Consider the following 21,802-nt stretch of genomic DNA (forward strand, 5'->3'; position numbering starts at 1 on the left):
CCACTCAACGGTATTTGGACCTACTTTTACTTCAGGATAATGGATACAGTTTCAAATGTCATGACAAAGCTGCTAAACATTACCGAAACTTCATGCAGTGTCACTGAAAGGCCAACAATGCCACTAGATGGAGCAACTGCTGTAGAGAAAGAAGTGTATGTATAGCTGTTTTTGCTTTGGAAAATTAAACTCACTGAATAGCTAGTGAACATTTGTATGTGTTATGGCACCAGGATCGGTTATCTGGTAAAAAATGCTTTTACTTACTTTTGAAGTAGAAATTCTACAAATTATGACAAACAGTATTTTAACTGGTGACAAATTGACACGAATGAGAAACCAGTTGGAATTATCCAAATTTATTGTTACAGTGAACAGAACTTACATATTTTAACTAATGCTGATGAATCTACTAGTGGTGGTAAAACAGCAAAATGGAGACTTAGACTCAGTGAAACATTGATCATTATTAACAGAGAAATACAATAAGCAAAGATCAATATCAGATCTACTTAGTTGGCATTAACATTAAAGAGTTCAAGCTGCTCAAGGAAGAATTAATTCCCCATATTTCAGCAGACTGGTAAAGCTGAAGTACAATTATTTTTTTAAATAATCACCTTGTACTGTAAAATAGTTCGAATCGACTGTAGTAGCATTGAACTTTGTAAAGACATTAGGTAACATGAATAAAATCCTCATCAATATTGCCTTGGAAGCTCTTCCTTTGAGTTTTGTGTTTCCGGGTCATTTGCTAAGTCCTAACTCACTAATTTGAGCAGTCTTCTTCCACTGGTGTTTTCTTCATCCAGGCTATAACTGTCCCAGGGGGAGAAAGCAAAGACGAATTCATTGGGGGTGGGGAGTATTTAATTGTTTGATGAGAGGAAAACTAATGCCTGATGCAAAATACATAGCAACCATCCATATGCTGTTGTTGAGTGGGGGTGGGGAAGACTATTAATATCTTTGGTTCATCATTGACTTGAAGTTGAACTTGACCAAGCCATAAAAACACTAGAGACAGACGAGCAGAGGAGAGGCTGGATAACTCACCTCCTGACTTCTCAAACCTTTTCACCATCTGTATGACTCAAAGTGGGAATGTATTGGAATGCTCGCCACTGGCTTGTGTGGGTATAGCTGCAACAGTAATCAAGAGCTCAGTATCATTCAGGACGGAGCAGTTTATTTATTAAGGGCCTCTCCCACTGGATTCGATATCCACCCCCTACCTAATGTAAATTATGTTGATACGTGCATTTTGCAAGACAAAATGAATTTCTTCTTATTTTTTATTAGGTGCACCAGCACGTATACTTCAGGAGGCTGGAGTTAAACTGATTCCTTTAGAAACCTGCCAACAGAGCGACTGGTACGGCAGTCAAGTAAATGATCATATGGTCTGTGCAGGTTTTGCAGGTGGTGGCATTGATGCCTGTCAGGTAAAACACAGTTTCCTTTGTTGATAAGTCTAGAACACAAGTTTACAATATGCCTTGAGCAAATTCACAAATACATAGGCCGCAAAATTCACAATGCATGATTAACCTTGGCCCGCTGTTTCTGATGTAGGCAGCACACAAGCTTTGTGCTGCCTCCTTATTTACATGATTGCAGCATGCAGCCAGTACTAAGGAGACTTTAGCAGCTTGAGGTCTTTGCAGGCTGCATAAAATCACGAGAGGCTCACACAAGTTCGGCTAGCCTGCACTATGTAAAGACAGCCTGCAGTTCTTAAAAGAGAGGTGCATTTTAACTGGAACAGTCATAATTGAATGAAGTTTTACCTGCGAAAGACACAGGGATGACACTACATGGCGGACTATTGCCTCCAAGCTTCTCTGAAGCAGCACAGGAGGACTTGTTGCATGAGGTGGACAGGAGCAGAGAGGATAAAAGCAAAAAACTGTGGATGCTGGAAATCCAAAACAAAAACAAAAATAAAAATACCTGGAAAAACTCAGCAGGTCTGACAGAATCTGCGGAGAGGAATACAGTTAACGTTTCGAGTCCGTATGACTCTTCAACTGAACTAAGACAAAATAGAAGAGAGGTGAAATATAAATTGGTTTAAGTGGGGGGCGGGGGGTTGGGGGGGGGGGGGGGGGGGGGGGACAAGTAGAGCTGGATAGAGGGCCAGTGATAGGTGGAGATAGCCAAAAGATGTCATAGACAAAAGGACAAAGAGGTGTTGACGGTGGTGATATTATCTAAGGAATGTGCTAATAGGTGACATTAAGGGTAGAAAGGTAGAGAGCAAGGTACAGATAGCCCTAGTGGGGGTGGGGTGGGGGAAAGGGATTGAAATAGGCTATAAGGTAGAGATAAAACAATGGATGGAAATACATTTAAAAGTAATGGAAATAGGTGGGAAAAGAAAAATCTATATAAATTATTGGAAAAAAGGGGATTGGAAAGGGGGTGGGGATGGAGGAGAGAGTTCAAGATCTAAAATTGTTGAATTCAATATTCAGTCCGGAAGGCTGTAAAGTGCCGAGTCGGAAGATGAGGTGCTGTTCCTCCAGTTTGCATTGAGCTTCAGAGGAACAGAGCAGAGAGGATCTCTCTCCACAGGTGGCTCTCCAGACAGACACTGTGAAGGCATTGGGAGCAGATAGCCATCATGGTCAGTGCCAGCAGTGTTGCGCCAAGGACCTGGATGTCGTGCTGCAAGAAGTTCAATAACCTCACAAGAGTAGTCAAGGTCAGTGAATGCAGCTTCAGAAAGTCATATCCTATCAGCTGCACTAGTAGCCTCCCCAGTCAGCTCAATGCATTACACCCCATCATCACCTATCAACAACCTTCAGCGATCAGGACTTATACCTAATATTCATAGCTGTAAAGGGTAAGGTGTGGAACTGTTGTTTACTGGGGAATTGGTGTTGTGTTCACTGGTACCAATCATGGACAGACTGCCCGGAAAGGGACCATGTTGGCTACTTTCCGCATTTCCTCTTTCTCCTCCTCCTCCCTGATCCTCTTCCTCTTCCTTAGCTGCTCACTAAGTACCTGGCAGCAGGGGCTGTGCCCTTATAATGGCTAGGTTGTTAGGACCATGGCAAGCCTTGACATGTGCTCTGGGGAGTGCTGCAGGACTCCTCCCAAACATTCCAGGCAGTGGAAGCATTGATTAAGCACCCCAATGGTCTGCTCGATGACATTTCGTATGACAACATAACTCCTGTTCTGCTCACATGTGGTGGATTGCACATGGGAGTCATGAATCAGATGGTCAGTGGATAGCCCTTGTCGCCCAGTAGTCACTCTCTGGTTTCCCATCGTGGTTCAAACGCTGATGGTACAGTGAACTGGCACAGAATAAAGCCATTGTGACCGCTTCCAGGATTGAGCTGCATGATGTGCTGAGTACTGCACACCAGCTGCACATTGAGAGAAGGGAATTCCTTGAGGTTGCGTCATGTCTCTGAATTTACATACGATTCCTGCAAAGCAATGTGGGTGCACTCAGTAGCACCCTGCACCATGGGAAAGCTTGCTATCCTGGTGAAGCTGTGTGCTTGCTGTGCCAGCATCTCTCTGGAATGAGAGATTGCAGTGTGCTCCCCTCTCCATGCATTTGGAGTGACAGTGACCTCCCTTAGTGAATCACAAATGGTGAGTTTGGAGATGCTCCTGCTCCAGCCTGGGAGGAGCTCAATGCGAAGAAGTCCCTGGCCATGGTTACCTTTATAGCCAATCCTCACCCTCCTCTGCGGCTGCAGGTCTCTCTACAACAGGTGGCAGATTTCTGTGAGCACCTCCTTAGTGAAATGGAGAAGTCACACACTCTTCCTCGCTGAGGTTGAGATAGAATTGTTCCCTGAAAACCCTGGGTCGATATTGTCTCCTGCTGAGTGGCCATCTCCCCCTTCTCTTGCTCCCTGTTCAAGAAGCTTGTCACCTGTGATGCCCCGGCTCATTCCCATTATAATGTTAAAGCCTCAGTATTTAAAGGAACTCTTGCAATGGACAGAATGGATCCATTCTACTAGCGTCATGGCAGAGATAGCAACTGCACTTTTAAAGTCTCAACATAGGAAGGCTCTCGCCCTTGGTTTCTCTGAGATATCCCTGGAGGTAATGTTGCAGGTCATAAGGGCCGGCAAAGAAATATTCTTCCTGGCAGATGGGAGGAAGAGGCTAGCCTCTGAGGCTGAGCAGGCATGTTGGGAAGTGGTTGAGGAGGCGAGCAGCAGGGGTGTGGTCTCTCACTATTGAGTACAGTGCTGCAAGAGGTTCAATGACCTCATCAGGCCAGGAAAGGTGAGTTGTGTGCCACATTCAAATGTCAACCCTCTCACTCTAACTTGCCCAGCCTTCCCCTATGCAGCATTTCTCAGGCACTTCTCACAGCTCCACCCATACCTCTTCCTCGAGGCAGCCCCTCACATCCCAACTGAACAGCTCATTTTAATGGCAATCCTCACTGTTCCCTCAGAATTGTCCTCACAAATATTGTCATTTTGCTTTTCTAAACATTCCATTTCTCACACTCAAAGCTCTCCGATTTCTCTTCTTGCTGGAGAAGAGAGCGTAGAACACCAGGGAGGTGCAAGAACTGGGGGTCACCTCCCAGACATCGCCGCTCTGACCACTGTGCAGGAGGAGGTGATAAGGAAGATCAACAGAGTGACGGAGTGCATGGCAATTGGAGATGGAGACATGGGGTCTCCCAGATCCCTGGTAACAGAATTACATATCACATAGCCGCATAAGACACAAAACTCACTTGTGTTGACTTGATGTCATCATTAACTGAAATATGATCATCTACACAATGATGACTCTAAAACCTCTCCCTTGTCAGATCTAATTCATATCTTTCATTTCTCCAGGTCCTTCAAGTGTCACGCAGGTGCAGAAGGAGGTTGAGGCATCCTCAGAGGAGGTCATGTACTCTGAGCCAGGCTCATCACAAAACTCATGCACACCTTCTGCCAACTCAGATGCACAGACTTCGGTAGGCCCGTGAAGGCAGGTAGCTACATTGTCACATGGTGAACCACACATCAAAAAGCAGCAGGAGCAGATGTTGGAGACAGGGAGAGCAATGGAGAGTCCCTGTTGGAGGGTGCAGGACACCCCAAACTCTGCTCAGCTGGTCACAGATGCTGAGCTTGGGGTTCAGTGACAAGGAGGGCTATTCTGGAGCGGCAACAGAAAATGTGTGAGGTTTTATCAGCATTTCCAGAGGCATTGTGCACCAATGGAGAGAGATTGGAGGAGTCCATCTGTAGCATGAGTGCCATGATAGCTCAGATCTTTGTGCTGATGTCCACCTCCATGGAAAGAGTGGCTCCTCGACTGGAGAATCAGGCACTGCAGGCAACTGAGTGAATATTGGGTCTGTACGCTCAGTCTGCCATTTTAAATAGGATCGAGGAAAGTCTCACCTTGCCCATTCAGCTCCTCACTGAAGTGCAGCAAATTGTTCTCCAGCTCTTGGCCTTGCAGGGAAGGAACATAGAAATATGGTTTCTGCTCAAGGCCTTCCCACTCCTCTCACTATCCCCCTTCAGTCAGGATCACACATGCTGACACCTGACCCAATGACCCAGTCTACCCATACACAAGTGCAGGTGGGGCAGTCTTTGGCAGGACCCTCATCGGTGTTTCTTACTGTTTCTGAAACAGCTTCCCTGTATAAAATTTGATTTGCCACTGTGAACCAGATCAAGGTGACTGTGCCCAATATGTGAGATCAGTATTTTGTAGTTAGCTTTAAGCAGTGACATGGGTTAATGGGAAGAACTGAAGATGGGGTCTTTGCCTTTACATTAGTGAGCCTTGAAATGTCTAGGAGGTCACATGTCCTTTGGGCAAGTTGGAAGAGTTGCAACAGGAAAGTTGTCACTTCAGCTGGGTCTTATAGAGCTTGGTTGAGTGGTCATTGGATCAGACTTTCCCACACAGGAGATGTTGTCCTGCTGCTTGGATCTTCCTAACTGAGTGTGTGGTGTACCTACCTAAGCGAATTCCTAGAAAAGCTGGAAGAGGGGAAGGATGGCAAAATGATGTGGTATTCCTGGGAGGTAGCCTGGTTTCTGATACTTAAAAATCAGCAGGCCCATTACTGATTTTGCTGTCATTCTTAGCTCTGTTTTGCTCCTGGTATTTTAGTCTGTATGTTAATAACTATACCAACTTTCGTCCTACTCATAATATTTTATTCTAGAAGAGCTTTTAGTTACCACCAATATCAGATTCCTGAGTTCATTTTTGGCCTGTATCACACTCTGTTCATTGCTCTCTTCTGTTTTTCATGTTGAGTTTCCAGTGCCATTATTCTTTGCTCCAGACCTCTTGATTTGGAGTCACTCTGCTCCTTTTAGCAGAGGAAAAAGCCCTGCAGACTGCTTTCCTTGTTTACTAGTGGAGCACTGAGAAGATATCACGTCCTCTTTGAGCTAAAGCTGCAGGGAGAATAAGAATTCTGGATTACCATGGAGCACAGGGTTTAAGTGTCAGGGCTGGGGCTGTAGCAGTAAGGTAAGGTAAAGAAGGTAAGTTGTAAGTTAATTGCTGCATTTGATCAGAGATGGATATAGCCCCAAAGGTGTAGTGCTTGACAGTTGTGATTACTTCACGAAGAAGTCATTTTCTCTGTAGTGTATTTTCTGTGGGTTTGTGTGGAAGATGTATTCCTTGTTTGTGGATTCCTTGACTCATTAACCCATGCCTAGGCCATCACAATTATTGTATGTCAAAAGCCTTGGGGCCCACGGATCTGCATGAGAGCCAATGTTCTGTAGGTTCCCTAGTGTCAGGTTCAAGTAAGTCTTAATATCAAAATATATCAGCCATCCATAGAGCTGATAGTGAACGCAACAACAATATGTGGAATTTTATCTTTCCGATAAAGTCAGCCTCAGATGTGGGTGGATTGAAAAACAGGCCGTAGTGACATCGCATGGGTCAGGCTGCCAATGCCATGATGCTAGGCAGCAATTAAACCAGAGGTGGACAGAGAGCAAAATGAGAACCATACTCGCCATCCAACAAGGCCAATCAAACAAGGCAATTGAGATACTTAAAAAGCAGTGCACTGCAATTCAGCAAGGCCCACAGCATTTTATGGTCGCACACAAGAATTTTTCCCTCATCAGGCGGGCGCATGCCCGACCCAAACAAGCGTAAAATGAAGTGTGATGATGTCGGGCGTACGCCCCGACGTCATCGCGCACTCGCGTGATATTTCCGTCGGTGGGCAACATGGGAGTTGGCAGCACGCCCGCCGACAATTAAACGGCCTATTAAGGCCTTTAATCAATTAATTGACCAGAATTTTTCGCTGCCCGTCCAACCATTCGGTTGGCGGGCGAAAAGGCCAAGTGGCCTTTGCATTTTTGGCGAAACCTTATCCATGGGCGGGATGAGGTTTCAACCAGTGATTTAAAAAAAACTTTTCAACGCTCATCTTAAACATGTCCCTGCTCATGTGACAGGTCCACACGAGGGGTCATATTTTCATTACTTTTAATATATTCATTTTTTATTTTAAAAACCTTCAGCTGCCTGAGGCGCAGAGCTGCCTCAGGGAGGTTTTACTGCGCCATCCGTGAACTTCCGCCCTCGCGCTCCTCCCCCCCCGCCCCCCAACCCCATCAGCGCTGAGCACTGCAGCGCGCGATTCATGCTGGCTGCCCGTTAATTGGTCAGCCAGCGTGAAGTTGTGGTCGGGGCACGATCGCGGGCGGCGGTCGGCTTCCCGACTGCTCCATGGCCTGACCGCCGAGCCTGCCTGGTGACCGGACAATCCGGGCCAGTGAATCGGGGGCTCGGCAGCTTTCAACGAGCGACAATGGGACGGCAGATAAAGGGGCGAGAAGGAGTTGGGCTGAAGAGCTGGAGGCAGCTGAAGTTACTGTCAGGGGTGAGAGGCAGAAATGATTGCATCAATTGGTGGATAAAGAGCACCTCCTGAGACAGGCATTTTGGAGGTTCTCTGAAGGAAGCAAGTTTAGCAGTGACTCACCGCTCAATAGCCAGTGGAAAGTTGTCCACGCAAGAGTATTAGTTTTTTCTATTCATTCATCGGATGCGGGCTGGGCCAGCATTTACTGCCCGTCCCTAATTGCCCTTGAGAAGGTGGTGGTAAGCTACCTTCTTGAACCACTGCGGTCCCTGTGGTAGAGCTACACCCACAGTGCTGTTAGGGTGGGAGTTCCAGGATTTTGACCCAGCGACAGTAAAGGAATGGGCATATATGTTCCAGGTCCAAATGGTGAGTGGCTTGGAGGAGAACTTCCAGGTGGTGGTGTTCCCATGTGTCTGCTGCCCTTGTCCTTCTAGATGGTGGTGGACGTGGGTTTGGAAGGTGCTGTCTAAGGAGACTTGGTGAGTTCTTGCAGTACATCTTGTAGATGGTACACACTGCTGCTGCTGTGCATCAATGGTGGAGGGAGTGTATATTTGTGGAAGGGGTGCCAATCAAGCGTCTTCTTTGTCCTGGATGGTGTCAAGCTTCTTGAGTGCTGTTGGAACTGCACTCATCCAGGCAAGTGGAGAGTATTCCATCACACTCATGAATTGTGCCTTGTAGATGGTAGACAGGCTTTGGGGAGTCAGGAGGTGAGTTAGTGGCTACAGGATTCCTAGCCTCTGCTCTGCTCTGGCAGTCACAGTATTAATGTGCCTGATCCAGTTCAGTTCCTGGTCAATGGTAACCCCATTGTTAATAGTGGGGGATTCAGAGATGATAGTGCCATTGAACGCCAAGGGGAGATGGTTAGATTCTCTCTTGTTGGAGATGGACCATTGCCTAGCACTTGTATGGCGTGAATGTTACTTGCCACTTGTCAGCCCAAGCCTGGATATTGTCCAGGTCTTGCTGCATTTGTACATGGACTGCTTCAGTATCTGAGGAGTCATGAATGCTTCTGAACATTATGCAATCATCAGTGAACATCCCCACTTCTGACCTTATGATGGAAGGAAGGTCATTGATGAAGCAGTTGAAGATGGTTGGGCCTATATTGCTGTGGCCAAGGGCATGGGACACTGTGGTGGAGGTTCTTCCAGAGAGGAGGAGAATTGGAGAAGGAGAGAGAGAGGCAGGCAGGCAATGATGGACAGCAGCGCCCTACTGTTCAGCCACAGGTGCAGCTTGGTGGCAAAGGGGAAAAGCCACAGAGCGCCGCAGGCACAATGAAGTGCCAGGGGACAAGGCTACCCAGGAGGCAGGGTTTACTGACAGCATTCAAACTACCTGCAGGTATCAAAGCGCTAGTATCTCTGACTAATGTGCTTGTCCCAAGTGACTGTGGAAGGTCTATGTGACATGATGGTGGCGGAGGTCAGTTCTAATTGAGTGGTTGGGCATCTGATGCTGATGGGTCTCAAGGTCACAGTCGCGCTGAATGTCTAAACCTCAGGGTCATTCCAGGGCGCAACGGGAGATGTATGCAGCATCTCCCAAACAGCTGCACATCATTACTTCAAGATTGTGACCAATGCCTTCTTCAGGTGACCCAATGACTACATCAGCTTCAGATGCAAACAGTGTGGCCGAGAGAGCCAGATGCTTCAGGGCCATGGCTGGATTTCTCCAGGTCAAAGAAATCATTGACTGCACGCATGTACCATCAGGACGTGTTTTGTTGAATAGTGGTGAGAGGGGTGGTCTGAGGTGGCTATGGCGGTGAGAGGGGTGGTCCGAGGTGGCTGTGACGGTGAGAGGGGTGGTCCAAGGTGGCTATGGCAGTGAGAGGGGTGGTCCGAGGTGGCTGTGACGATGAGAAGGGTGGTCTGAGGTGGCTATGGCGGTGAGGGGGGGTGGTCCGAGATGGCTATGGCGGTGAGAGGGGTGGTCTGAGGTGGCTATGGCGGTGAGAGGGGTGGTCCGAGGTGGCTATGGCGGTGAGGGGGGTGGTCCGAGGTGGCTATGGCGGTGAGGGGCGTGGTCCGAGGTGGCTGTGACGATGAGAGGGGTGGTCTGAGGTGGCTATGGCGGTGAGGGGGGGTGGTCCGAGGTGGCTATGGCGGTGAGAGGGGTGGTCTGAGGTGGCTGTGACGATGAGAGGGGTGGTCCGAGGTGGTTATGGCGGTGAGAGAGCTGGTCTGAGGTGGCTGTGACGGTGAGAGGGGTGGTCCGAGGTGGCTATGGCGGTGAGAGGGGTGGTCTGAGGTGGCTATGGCAGTGAGAGGGGAGGTACTAGGTGGCTATGGCGGTGAAAGGGGAGGTACGAGGTGGCTATGGCGGTGACGGGGGTGGTCCGAGGTGGCTATGACGGTGAGAAGGGTGGTCCGAGGTGGCTATGGTGGTGAGGGGGGTGGTCCGAGGTGGCTATGACGGTGAGCGGGGTGGTCCGAGGTGGCTATGGCGGTGAGGGGGGTGGTCCGAGGTGGCTATGGTGGTGAGGGGGGTGGTCCGAGGTGGCTATGACGGTGAGAAGGGTGGTCCGAGGTGGCTATGGTGGTGAGGGGGGTGGTCCGAGGTGGCTATGACGGTGAGAAGGGTAGTCCGAGGTGGCTATGGTGGTGAGGGGGGTGGTCCGAGGTGGCTATGGCGGTGAGGGGGGTGGTCCGAGGTGGCTACCAGGTGGCGTCCTACTGCTGAACTTTGCTTGCTAAGCTTCCTTTCCTTTTGCAGTGATGGTTGAAAACATTGTTGCAGAGCTGCACCTCAGGTACTGGATGTAGCTGCCATTTCAGGTGCTGATGGCCCCCTCCCAGGCTGTGGCTGCCAATCCTTCAACCTATGAGCCTCCATTTGCTGGCAGTCATGCTGGACGGCCACCAGTTGCCCAATACGGTGCACAATCACGGTGGATTGTGAGACCACGGTGGAAGGGCCTTCGCCTCCACCACCGCCTCCACCTCCGCCACCACCGCTTCTGCCACCGCCTCCACTACCGCCTCCACCTCCGCCTCCACCTCCACCTCCACCACCGCCTCCACCTCCGCCTCCGCCTCCGCCTCCGCCTCCACCTCCATCACCGCCTCCACCTCCGCCACCGCCTCCGCCTCCACCTCCGCCACTGCCACCAACTCTGCCTCTGCCTCCACTACCGCCTCCGCCTCCACCACCGCCTCCACCTCCTCCTCCACCACCGCCTCCGCCACCACCTCCACCTACGCCTCTGCCTCCACCAGCGTCTCCGCCTCCACCTCCGCCACCGCCACCAACTCTGCCTCTGCCTCCACTACCGCCTCCGCCTCCACCACCGCCTCCACCTCCTCCTCCACCACCGTCTCCGCCTCAATCACCAACTCCGCCTCCGCCTCCACCACCGCCTCCGCCTCCACCACCGCCTCCACCTCCTCCTCCACCACCGTCTCCGCCTCAATCACCAACTCCGCCTCCGCCTCCACCACCGCCTCCGCCTCCGCCTCCAACACCGCCTCCACCTCCAACACCGCCTCCACCTACGCCCCCGCCTCCACCACCGCCTCCACCTCCACCACCGCCTCCGCCTCCACCACCACCTCCACCTCGCCTCCGCCTCCACCAGTGTCTCCGCCTCCGCCGCCGTCTCCGCCTCCAACACCGCCTCCGCCTCCACTACCGCCTCCACCTCGCCTCCGCCTCCACCAGTGTCTCCGCCTCCGCCGCCGTCTCCGCCTCCAACACCGCCTCCACCTCCACCACCGCCTCCGCCTCCACCACCGCCTCCACCTCCGCCTCCACCATCACCTCCACCTCCACCATCACCTCCGCCTCCACCATCGCCTCCGCCTCCACCATCACCTCCACCTCCACCATCACCTCCGCCACCACCACCACCTCCGCCTCCACCATCGCCTCCACCTCCACCGCCGCCACCTCCACCGCCGCCTCTGCCTCCACCATCGCCTCTGCCTCCACCATCGCCTCCGCCTCCACCATCGCCTCCGCCTCCACCATCGCCTCCGCCTCCACCATCGCCTCCGCCTCCACCGCCGCCTCCGCCTCCACCGCCGCCTCCGCCTCCACCGCTGCCTCCGCCTCCACCGCTGCCTCCGCCTCCACCATCGCCACCGCCTCCACCGCTGCCTCCGCCTCCACCGCTGCCTCCGCCTCCACCATCGCCTCCGCCTCCACTGCTGCCACAGCCCCACTGGGTGGCTTTAAATTCCACCCAATATATGGGCTGAATGATAAAAGTGAAATTTCTTTTAACCCAACGAGATCTTCTGTCAACATAATGGCAGACCCATTTCTAGCTCAGCTGGAGTTTGTTGATTGGCAGTATCTAAAAGATTGCTTTTGGAAAAGGATAAAACAGTTCAGACCAGTACTCTTATTTCCCGGTTTTACTGGTGTTCCATTTTAAGGTATACAAGACCAGTTTGGACCATTATTCTTATTTCCCAATTTTTACTGTTTTCTTCTGGGATATTGGTGTTTCGTATAGTTGTCTTTATCTTTGTCAACATATTTTTTAAAAATCTAAATCAAGATAGATACAATAAATAGATGTTGAAATACTTGAATTCTGACTACATTATACCTGATTCAGCAATTATGTTTAAAATGTCCTGTTTGTGTCTGAAAACAGGTTACACTTACTGATACAAAAACAAAAATCGCTGGAAGAACTCAGTAGGTCTGACAGCGTCTGTGGAGAGGAATACAGTTAACGTTCCGAGTCTGTTTGACTCTTCGTCAGAACTGTCAGACCTGCTGAGCTTTTCCAGCAATTTTTGTTTTTGTTTCAGATTTCCAGCATCTGCAGTGTTTTGCTTTTATCTACACTTACTGATGTTGGTCTTTATCTTTCCTCAGGGTGATAGCGGTGGACCCCTGTCCTGTCAGCTTAAAGGTACAGATCGGTTTTACTTGGTTGGAGTCGTTAGCTGGGGACAAGGCTGCGCACAGCGTTTTAAACCTGGTGTTTACGCAAGTACAAACATGTATGGCGAGTGGATTGAACAGAAAACCGGACTATCACTTTCCCAAAGTGAAGATTCTGGTGTGGAATATGCAGGTGAATACAATGCTGCAGCAACAGAAGTCTCAGCAAAAAAACAGCAAGTGTCCTCCATCACACAGCATGATTCAGAAGAGCCTATCTCATTGGTGCGCAGAAATTCACCTGGGCCAGCAATTCCCCTTTTAAATCTGCTCATTGTTTTGTATCAGTTTTGTATTAGTTGTTGTTTCTGAATCAAAATCTCTTTTTTATAATTAAAATACTTTTCAGAAAGATACACACAATCCTTACTAAAATTGCTGTTGCATCCAATGTGTCCTAACTTCGACAGAGGTGCACCATATCTCTCCCCTCAGCTCTCATTTCTATCTATTATTTATACCCTCAATTGAGGTCAATTTCATCCCCTAAATGTTAAAAGCAGTGGAGAAAAACAATAAGAATGAAAATAAGGTTATCTGAACCAAATGTTTCTCGAATGGGATGTGAACTAGTTAGGCCAACAATTTTGCCTATCCCTTGAGAAGGTGGTGGTGAGCCACCTTCTTGAACTGCTGCAGTCTATGTGGCGTAGGTACACCCACAGTGCTGTTAGGAAGAGAGTTCCAAGGTTTTGACCCAGTGACAGTGAAGGAACACTGATATACCGAGTATTTCCAAGTCAGGATGGTGTGTGACTTGGAGGGGAACTTACAGATGGTGATGTATCACTAGATGGTAGAGGTTGCGGGTTTGGATGGTGCTGTTGAAGGAGTTTTGGCAAATTGTTACAGGTATCTTGTAGAATAGATGGTATACACTGCTGCCATTGTGCGATGGCGGTGGAGAAAGTGAATGTTTAAGGTCCTGGGTGGGTTGCCAGGGCTGCTATATCCTGGATGGTGTCGATATTCTTGAGAGTTGTTGCCAGAGGGAGCAAATACTGGGCGGTCACTGGCAGAATTGCCTTAACGACGGCAACAGGACCCATTGGCCCATCTTGGAGTTTGGAAGTTACATCTTTTGTCCAGTTTTATTTCATGTCAGGAGCACCAGGCTTCTACAAAAGTGAAACTGATTAAGGAACGAATGTGATTGTCACAATAAATTTTCAGCTTTCAAGGATACTCTTGAAATGCAATGTTGACTGTAATGTCCATTCTGCAGTCATGGGGCTTCATTAAATTATACCCAGGTCATGGATTGAGAGAGGGCCATTAATTGGCAAATATATTGTGGCACCATCATCCAAGACCTCTCGTCCCATGTGATAATATTCCACATCAGACATTAATATAAAAATGCAGAGGTCCCAGCCCCTGACCTGCACTTGTTGTCAAAGTGTTTTTGTGACTGTCTAATTACATTTCTGACCAATGGTAACCCCCAGATGTTGAGGATTCAGTGATGGCAATGCCATTGAATATCAAGGGCAGGTGGTTAAATCCTCTCATGTTGGAGATGGTTAATGGTTTGACACTGGTGAGCTGCGAATGTTATTTGCCATTTAGCATTCCAAGCCCGAATGTTGTCCTGGTCTTGCTACATATGGTCACAGACTACTTCATCATCTCAGGAGTTACAAGTGGGACCGAACACTGTAATCCTGATGAATGTCCCTAATTCTGATGAAGCAGCTGAAGATGCTTTGGCCTAGAATATTGCCCTGAGGAACTCCTGCAGCGATTGAGATGATTGGCCTCCAACAACCATTATCACCTTCTTCTGCTAGGTATGACTCCAACCAAAGAGTTCACCTCTGATTTCTATTGATTTCAATTTTGCTAGGGTTCCTTGAAGCCGTGATTGGTCAAATGTTGCCTAGCTGCCAAGAGCAGTTACTTTCACCTCACTTCAGCATTTTACATATTTTGTTCATGTTTGGATGAAGGCTGTAATGAGGTCTGGAGCTGAGTGGTCCTGGCAGAACTTGAACTGAGCATTGGCGAGCAGGTTATGAGTGAGTAAGTGCTGATTGATAGCACTGCCAACATTCCATCATTTTGCTGATGATTGAGAATAGGCTGACGGGGTGATAATTGGCAAGGTTGGATTTGCCCTGCTTTTTGTGGATTGCACATACCTGGGCAATTTTCCACATTGTCAGGTAGATGATACCAGTGTTGTAGCCACGTTGGAACAGTTTGGCTAGAGGCGTGGCTAGTTGTGGAGCACAAATGCCCTACGGCCAGGATGTTATCAGGGCCCACAGCCTTTGCTTTGTCCAGTGCACTTAACCATTTCAAAGATAAGCAGTTGGCTCTGAAGAGTTTTGTTGGACCAGGAAGAGAATTCTTCCTCCTAGTCCCCAGTAGCCTTTCAATTTAAACCCCCATGACCAACTTGCTGGGAAGCAAATAAAAACAAAAAATGTTGGAAAAACTCAGCAGGTCTGGCAGCATCTGTGGAAAGAGAAGCAGAGTTAATGTTTCGAGTCGGTATGACTCTTCTGGGAAGCACGTAGTTCATACCTATACTCAAAGTCTGTCTCTGCTCTTACAAGTTTCAAGCTTTTAAAACCTAAGCTTGGCTTCACCTAATAGCTGATGTACTTTGGCTTTTATTTTTAAATTTGGTGAGATTTCTGGCATTGCCCTTTCTTCTAAGGTGATTCAATAAAAAGGCACTTTGTCATTCATTTTGTAATTGTCAATATGAGCAAAGAACTAATATGCATTTGTTTTACACTTAGTATGTACACTAACAACATCAGTAAAGGGTTTGATAGATCTATTATTACATCTTGTTGTGGCCTGTTGTGCTAATAACTAATGCTCTGTATTATGTTGAACTTTTTGTTTAAAAAATGTCGTCTATTTTTGTTCAAATTAGATACATCATAATTTATTTGAATATTGTTCATACAATGTGTCGAAAAATAACCACTAGCTATGAAGGCAATTTTACGGGCAGAAATCTCCCCTCGTTGGGGGGGTTGTGCGTAGGTGGGTGTGAACCCGATCAGGACCAGGCCGCCATTTTACGTGGGCGGGCCAATTAAGGCCCGCCCAACGTGGCGCGTGCCTGGAAGTGCTGAGCTCTCCCTGTGCAGATGGGGGGGCTTCCCTGAGTGGTTCCCTGCGCTCTTTCGCGCATGTGTGTGAAAGAGCGCAGAGATCTCCCTGAGGCACGGAGGTGCCTCAGGGAGATTTGTTTAACTTATGGAAATTTGAATAATGGTGGGAAAAAAATTTAAGGACATGTCCCCTCATGTGAAACTGTCACATGAGCTGGGACATGTCCATTATTTATTTCAAAAATTTTTATTTAAATAATCAACCCTTCATAAAACTCCATCCAGCCCCTGGATGAGGTTTCATGAAAAATGCGAAGGCCGCCTGGGCTCTTCACCTGCCCGCCAACCTTAAGGTTGGACGGGCAGCTCAGTTAATTACGTTAATTACTTTTTAACAGGCCTCAATAGGCCTTTGACAGTTCAGCAGGTGTGCAGGCGAGTCGGCTGCGCGCCCGCCGAATTGACAACCTAAATGACACGCAGTGATGTTGGGACGCATGCCCAATGCCACTGCGTGTCACTTTCACATTGGCGAGTGGGCCCTGCCCCCAGCTCGCTGACCCGAAAACTTTGCCCCATATTTTGAACCCTAACAACTCAGAACATATAGGGGTAGAGTTTCCAATGGTTTGCACCTGTGATATCAGCACAATCTGAGTGGAATTGGCTGAAGCAGTGCAAAAGATTGGGGAGATTTAAAGGCAAAGTCACTAAGACTGCCTATTTCCACCTCCAAAACATCCCACAACTTCGCCCCTATCTAAGCTCATCTGCTGCTGAAACCCTCATCCATGCCTTTGTTACCTCTAGACTTGACTATTCCAATGCATTTCTGGCAGGTCTCCCACATTCTACCCTCCATAAACTTGAGGTCATCCAAAACTCTGCCATCCTTGTCTTAAATCACAGAGAATTCTGTCCCCCTGTCACCCTTGTGCTCGCTGACCCACATTGACCCCTGGTTAAGCAACATCTTTATTTCAAATTTTCATCCTTGTTTTCAAATCCCTCCACGGTCTTGCCCCTCCATATATTTACATTCTCCTCTAGCCCTGCAACCCTCCAAGATATCTGCATTCCTCTAATTCCAATCACTTGTGCGTTCCCAATTATAAATGTTCCAACATTGGTGGCTATGCCTTCAGTTGCCTTGGTCCCAAGCTCTGGATTTCCCTCTCTACATCTGTCTACCTCAATTTCCTCTTTTAAGACACGTCTTAAGAAAGTGTGCTCCAAAGAAGCTGGTATACGATTGAATATAGTTTTTTATAAGTCATTTGCAGTGATCTTGAATCAGCCGAGGACTGGAGACTGATTAAAATGTTTAAAATTTGTAACAAATCCATTTTCATCTGTATTAACAGAAGTAGTCCAGGTTATAACTCCTAAATACATCAATGAAAACATTTTAATAGAAAAGAGAGAAAAAAAATAAACAATCACATTATTTGATGCTGCCTGATTGTACTGATTTATTAAGATTTTACGTTTCTGATTAGGCAAATGATATTTATTGGAAACTTGAATTGTAAGCTACCCAGAGCAATGTTGAGCGCACTTTGGTCATAATTTCAAAGCGGAAACGCTACTCTTGAAAGTTGAAATGCAATATCTGAAAACTCTTTAGGTAAATATAGAAAAAACCATTTCCACTGATTGCGGATTTAGCACTCAAGGGGGAATCGCATAAGAATTAGAGCCAGGCTTTTCAGAGTGAAGTTAGGAAACACTTCTACACACAAAGGTGGGAAAGGTTTGGAACTCTCTTCCACAAACTGTAGCTGATGCTTTTTCAACTGATAATTTTGAATATGAGATTGGTAGATTTTTGTTAATGAAAGGTATTGTGGGGTATGAGGCAAAGGCAGATTTATGGAGTCAGGTCGCAAATCATCTATTATCTCATTGAATGGTGGAAATAGTCTAACGGGGCTAAACTGCATACTTCTGTTTCTATGTGTTCTTAATCTTCATTTTTCTATTACTTTATAAACATACAGTGAAACATTTAATCTATTAAGAAATAATATACTCTTCTGTACTTTGGTTTTTGTTGTGGGTGGGTACTTGCAAAGTGTAGCTCAACCCTAATAAGATAACAACAGGCCTTTTGACTTGTAACTTGGCAGACATTCCTGAACTTCTTCGGAGTGGCAATCAGCGTCGGATTGCCCCTCTATGCCCAATTACTTACATCAAATTTTTTTCGATCCTATCTCGCCTGACCTTCCGACTCACGCTGGGCGAGATTCAGACAGTGCAGCACGTTGTTGAGACCCAGTGTCCAGTGGGGAAGGAAAGGGGTTGGGGTGGGGTCGGAGGTTCGGGACCAGGGATGTTCGAAGGTCTGGTGGGGGGATCAGCTCGGGGCGGGCCTGCGTGGGGGCAGGGTCAGGCCTTGGGGTGGGATGGCCTCAGAGGGAGGGTGTTGGGCCTCTGGGTTCGGGGGGGTGGTGGGTGGTCAGGCCTCCTGGTGATGAGGGTTGCCTCGGGTTGGGCCGCCGGGGTGGGGTGGTATGAGGGATGGTGTCGGGCCCTCCAGAGGGAGGAGTCCTGTGTGGGTGGGTGGAAATCCTGTGGAGGGCTAGTGGCAGACAATCCCATGGGGGGGTTGGGGAGGTAGTGGGAGACTCCTGTAGGGCCGGGGGGGGGTGGGGGTCCTATGGGGTAGTCAGGGGTGGGGGAAGAGCACTGGGAGGGTTGGGAAGGTGGAGGAGTCCCGTGGGGTTTGGTGGGGGGGGGGGGGGGGGGGGTAGTTGGCAGCTGGGGTTGGGGGGAGTCCCCTGGGAGGTTGTTGGGGTGGGGGAGTCTCATGGGTTTGTGCGAGTTACCTGGAAGATTAATAGTTAGAAGTGGTCTTAATTATTCTAACTTTTTCTGGGTAACTATTGGTGTAACCCATTCAGAACCATCTGAAGTTTGTGATTTAAATCGCATTTTCGGATGGCTCCCAGTGCAGGAAAATTGCCCAGGGGAACTTTGCATCTTTGGGGTACCTCCCCCAACCTGACACCGGGGAGCTCGGAAGTTAAGGCCCACTGTGAGCTAACTCAAAAAATTAACAGAGAGGCTACCAAAAGTCTTACACTACTTTAGTGCTGCTGCTTAGAGTTAAATGTTTATCTATATCTTAATTTGATAGTGTTTTGCAATGTTTACGTACTTATGCTATCAAGATTAGAATTGAAAGAATAAACAGATCTTGAAATGCTTACTCCCAATGCTCAAACTTTCTTAGCCAATACATTCCAGTATAGTTGCCAAATGTGCTCAACCACACCATTAGCATTCACTAGACATAGTCAACAGGAACACACAATTTAATAAATCAAATTCCCATTTTCAACTGAGCAATATCTCCATCTTGGATGGTCCAATTTAGTGTCATCCCAGAACCCAGCTTGTGTGTAGATTGTCAACTTGTATGTCAGTGCATTTAAATGTCAATTTAAATTAAAACAGACAATTAAACTGTATAAAAGCAAAATACTATGGATGCTGGAAACCTGAAACAAAAACAAAAATTGCTGGAAAAACTCAGCAGGTCTGACAGCATCTGTGGAAAGGAAGACAGAGTTAACGTTTCGAGTCTGTATGACTCTGCATCAGACTCTTCTGATAAAGAGTCATAAGGACTCGAAACGTTAACTCTGTCTTCCTTTCCACAGATGCTGTCAGACCTGCTGAGTTTTTCCAGCAATTTTTGTTTTTGTTTCAATTAAAATGTATAGTACTTTAACAATGTGACAAACCTTATGCTTATCAGCATGAAATTTCATTGGTACATATCAAATTGATATAGGTCCAAGTAAACATTTCCAAATTCAAGTGTTCATGTTGCATGCAGATGTTCTGAAATAATGGATAGGATTTTCACATCGTCGGGCAGGCACAGTGGGCGGGCCCGGGAGCGGTCATGGAGCCAATCACCGCCTGCGATCAGGCCGCGACATCGATTTCGCGCTCCCCAGCACGAAATGCGTGCTGCAATTCTGAGAGCTGCTGGGGTGAGGTGAGCACGGGTGTTTGCGCAGGCGTGTGGGAGCATGCACTGAAAGCTCCCTGAGGCACAGAGTTGCCCCAGGAGCTGAAGATTTTAAAAATCAAAAATAAAAAACTTACAAATGTTAAAAACACGTCGCCTTATTTGACTCCGTCACATGAGCAGGAACATGTTAGAAATGTCATTTCAACATTTAAAAAAAATTTTAATTGCTGTTGGAAACCTCATCCTGCCCCTGGATGAGGTTTCATAAAAAATCCAAAGGCCGTCTGGCCGAGTTGCCCACCCGCCAACCGTAAGGTTGGACGGTCAGTGAAAAGTTGAATTCAGTTAATACTTTAATGGCCTTAATAGGCCTGTTAATTGTCGGCGGGTGTGTCGCTGACTCCCACATGCGCCTGCCAACTGAAATATTGCACGAGTGCGCGATGATGTCGGGACACTCACTGACGTTATCGTGCATCACTTTACACTCGAGCGGGTCTGGCATGCGCCCACCCGCTCAGCGAAAAATTCAGCCCAATGAGAGTTTGCAATATCAAACATGATAATAATAAGCTTTTACTTTAACTTAATCGGAAATAAATTGTTATTCCTGTCTCGATGCACTCTTACAATGCTCAATCCGTTGAAAGTTCAGCAGGAAGCTTATGCTTTGCACCAGAGAAGGTGATTATCTTTGGATGGACTCAATTCGCCCACAAAACTGATTAATTACAGGATTTGTAAAGCTGGAAGAAAAAGGCTGAACTAACATCAACCCTGGTTCATTGGACATTTTTCTTTAAATACACAGCCAGTAGTTGTGTGATCTGGAAATGCACTGCCTGAAAGGGTGTTGGAAGTAGATTCAGTTGTAACTTTCAAAAGGGAATTGGGTAAAGACTTGAGGAGAAAATATTTGCAAGTTTTTACAGGGAAGGAGTTGGCTGAATTAGATAACACTTTCAAAGTGCAAGCACAGTGGGCTGAATGGCCTCCTTCTGTGCTGTATCATTCTATGATATTCTACGTCAGTGACTGCAATCAATTTACACAAACTACATTTGTGTTCAATGATAGAAACACACAGCAAAACATGTTTATCTGTAATGGATTAATAAAATAATAGTAATCCCTTTGGACAAAAATAATTTGAAACTGTCAAGTCAACTGAGAAACTAAACAAGGTAAGATTTACAATTCAGGAAATAATGCATACACGTATTTTGTAATATCACTATACTGGTGCCATGCAGCTTAATACATTAATACTGTGAACAGCATGCTATTTGAGTAACAGTCCCCAAGGTAATTTGGCTGGATCACTGAAATGCTGAGATTAGCTTGACAAGTTTCAGCATTTCAGGATGAGTATGTTATTTACTTCATTCATAACTTTTAAAACCAACATGACTTAACTTTCCATAAATGTTTATTTTTCCTAAATTGAGTGACTTGCTCATTCATTTGAGTGTGTGCATTATCAGAAGGAGTTGGGTTAGCTCCAGTTTCTCACCAGGATTTGGAGTGGGTTGGACTGGCATCCAGAATTAAAAGGGTTTTGAGTATATGAAGACAGGAATAACAGGCATTGATTGGATCAGATCAGTCAACAAGTGGGGGAGAAACCGCAAGTGAGGGGTGCAGAGCAGAGCCAAATGGCACCAATTTCACCACGCCATCATTGTACGTCAAGTGGGTCAGTTGATCTTTCAGGCAATATCTTCAGTATTAAACGAGATAAGCACTTTTGCAAACAGGAAGTATTCCAGGCTTTCATCAACAAAACCATGGCAAAAATGAAGGACTTTAATCAAATGATGTGTTATATTATTAGATTGATAGGTGAACATTGATAATATTCTCAGATGAGGCAACATCTCAGTTACAACAAAATGTTTCAAATGTGTTAACCTGTTATCAGGAAGAGAACCTTCTGGAGACTGGAACTCAATAACAGCA

At 47.2% G+C, this 21,802-nt stretch overlaps 1 long non-coding RNA gene across 1 annotated transcript; it reads left to right on the plus strand.

Moving 5' to 3' along the window:
- The first annotated feature begins 530 nt into the window (after positions 1-530).
- Positions 531-13,603, plus strand: LOC144684200 (uncharacterized). The gene is made up of 3 exons (XR_013577444.1): positions 531-594; positions 1,303-1,445; positions 12,713-13,603. It is a non-coding gene; the product is annotated as an uncharacterized LOC144684200 (long non-coding RNA).
- Positions 13,604-21,802: the final 8,199 nt, after the last annotated feature.

This window comes from Cetorhinus maximus, chromosome 9 (genome assembly GCF_964194155.1).
Source record: "Cetorhinus maximus chromosome 9, sCetMax3.hap1.1, whole genome shotgun sequence".
In the NCBI taxonomy this organism is placed as follows: domain Eukaryota; kingdom Metazoa; phylum Chordata; class Chondrichthyes; order Lamniformes; family Cetorhinidae; genus Cetorhinus; species Cetorhinus maximus.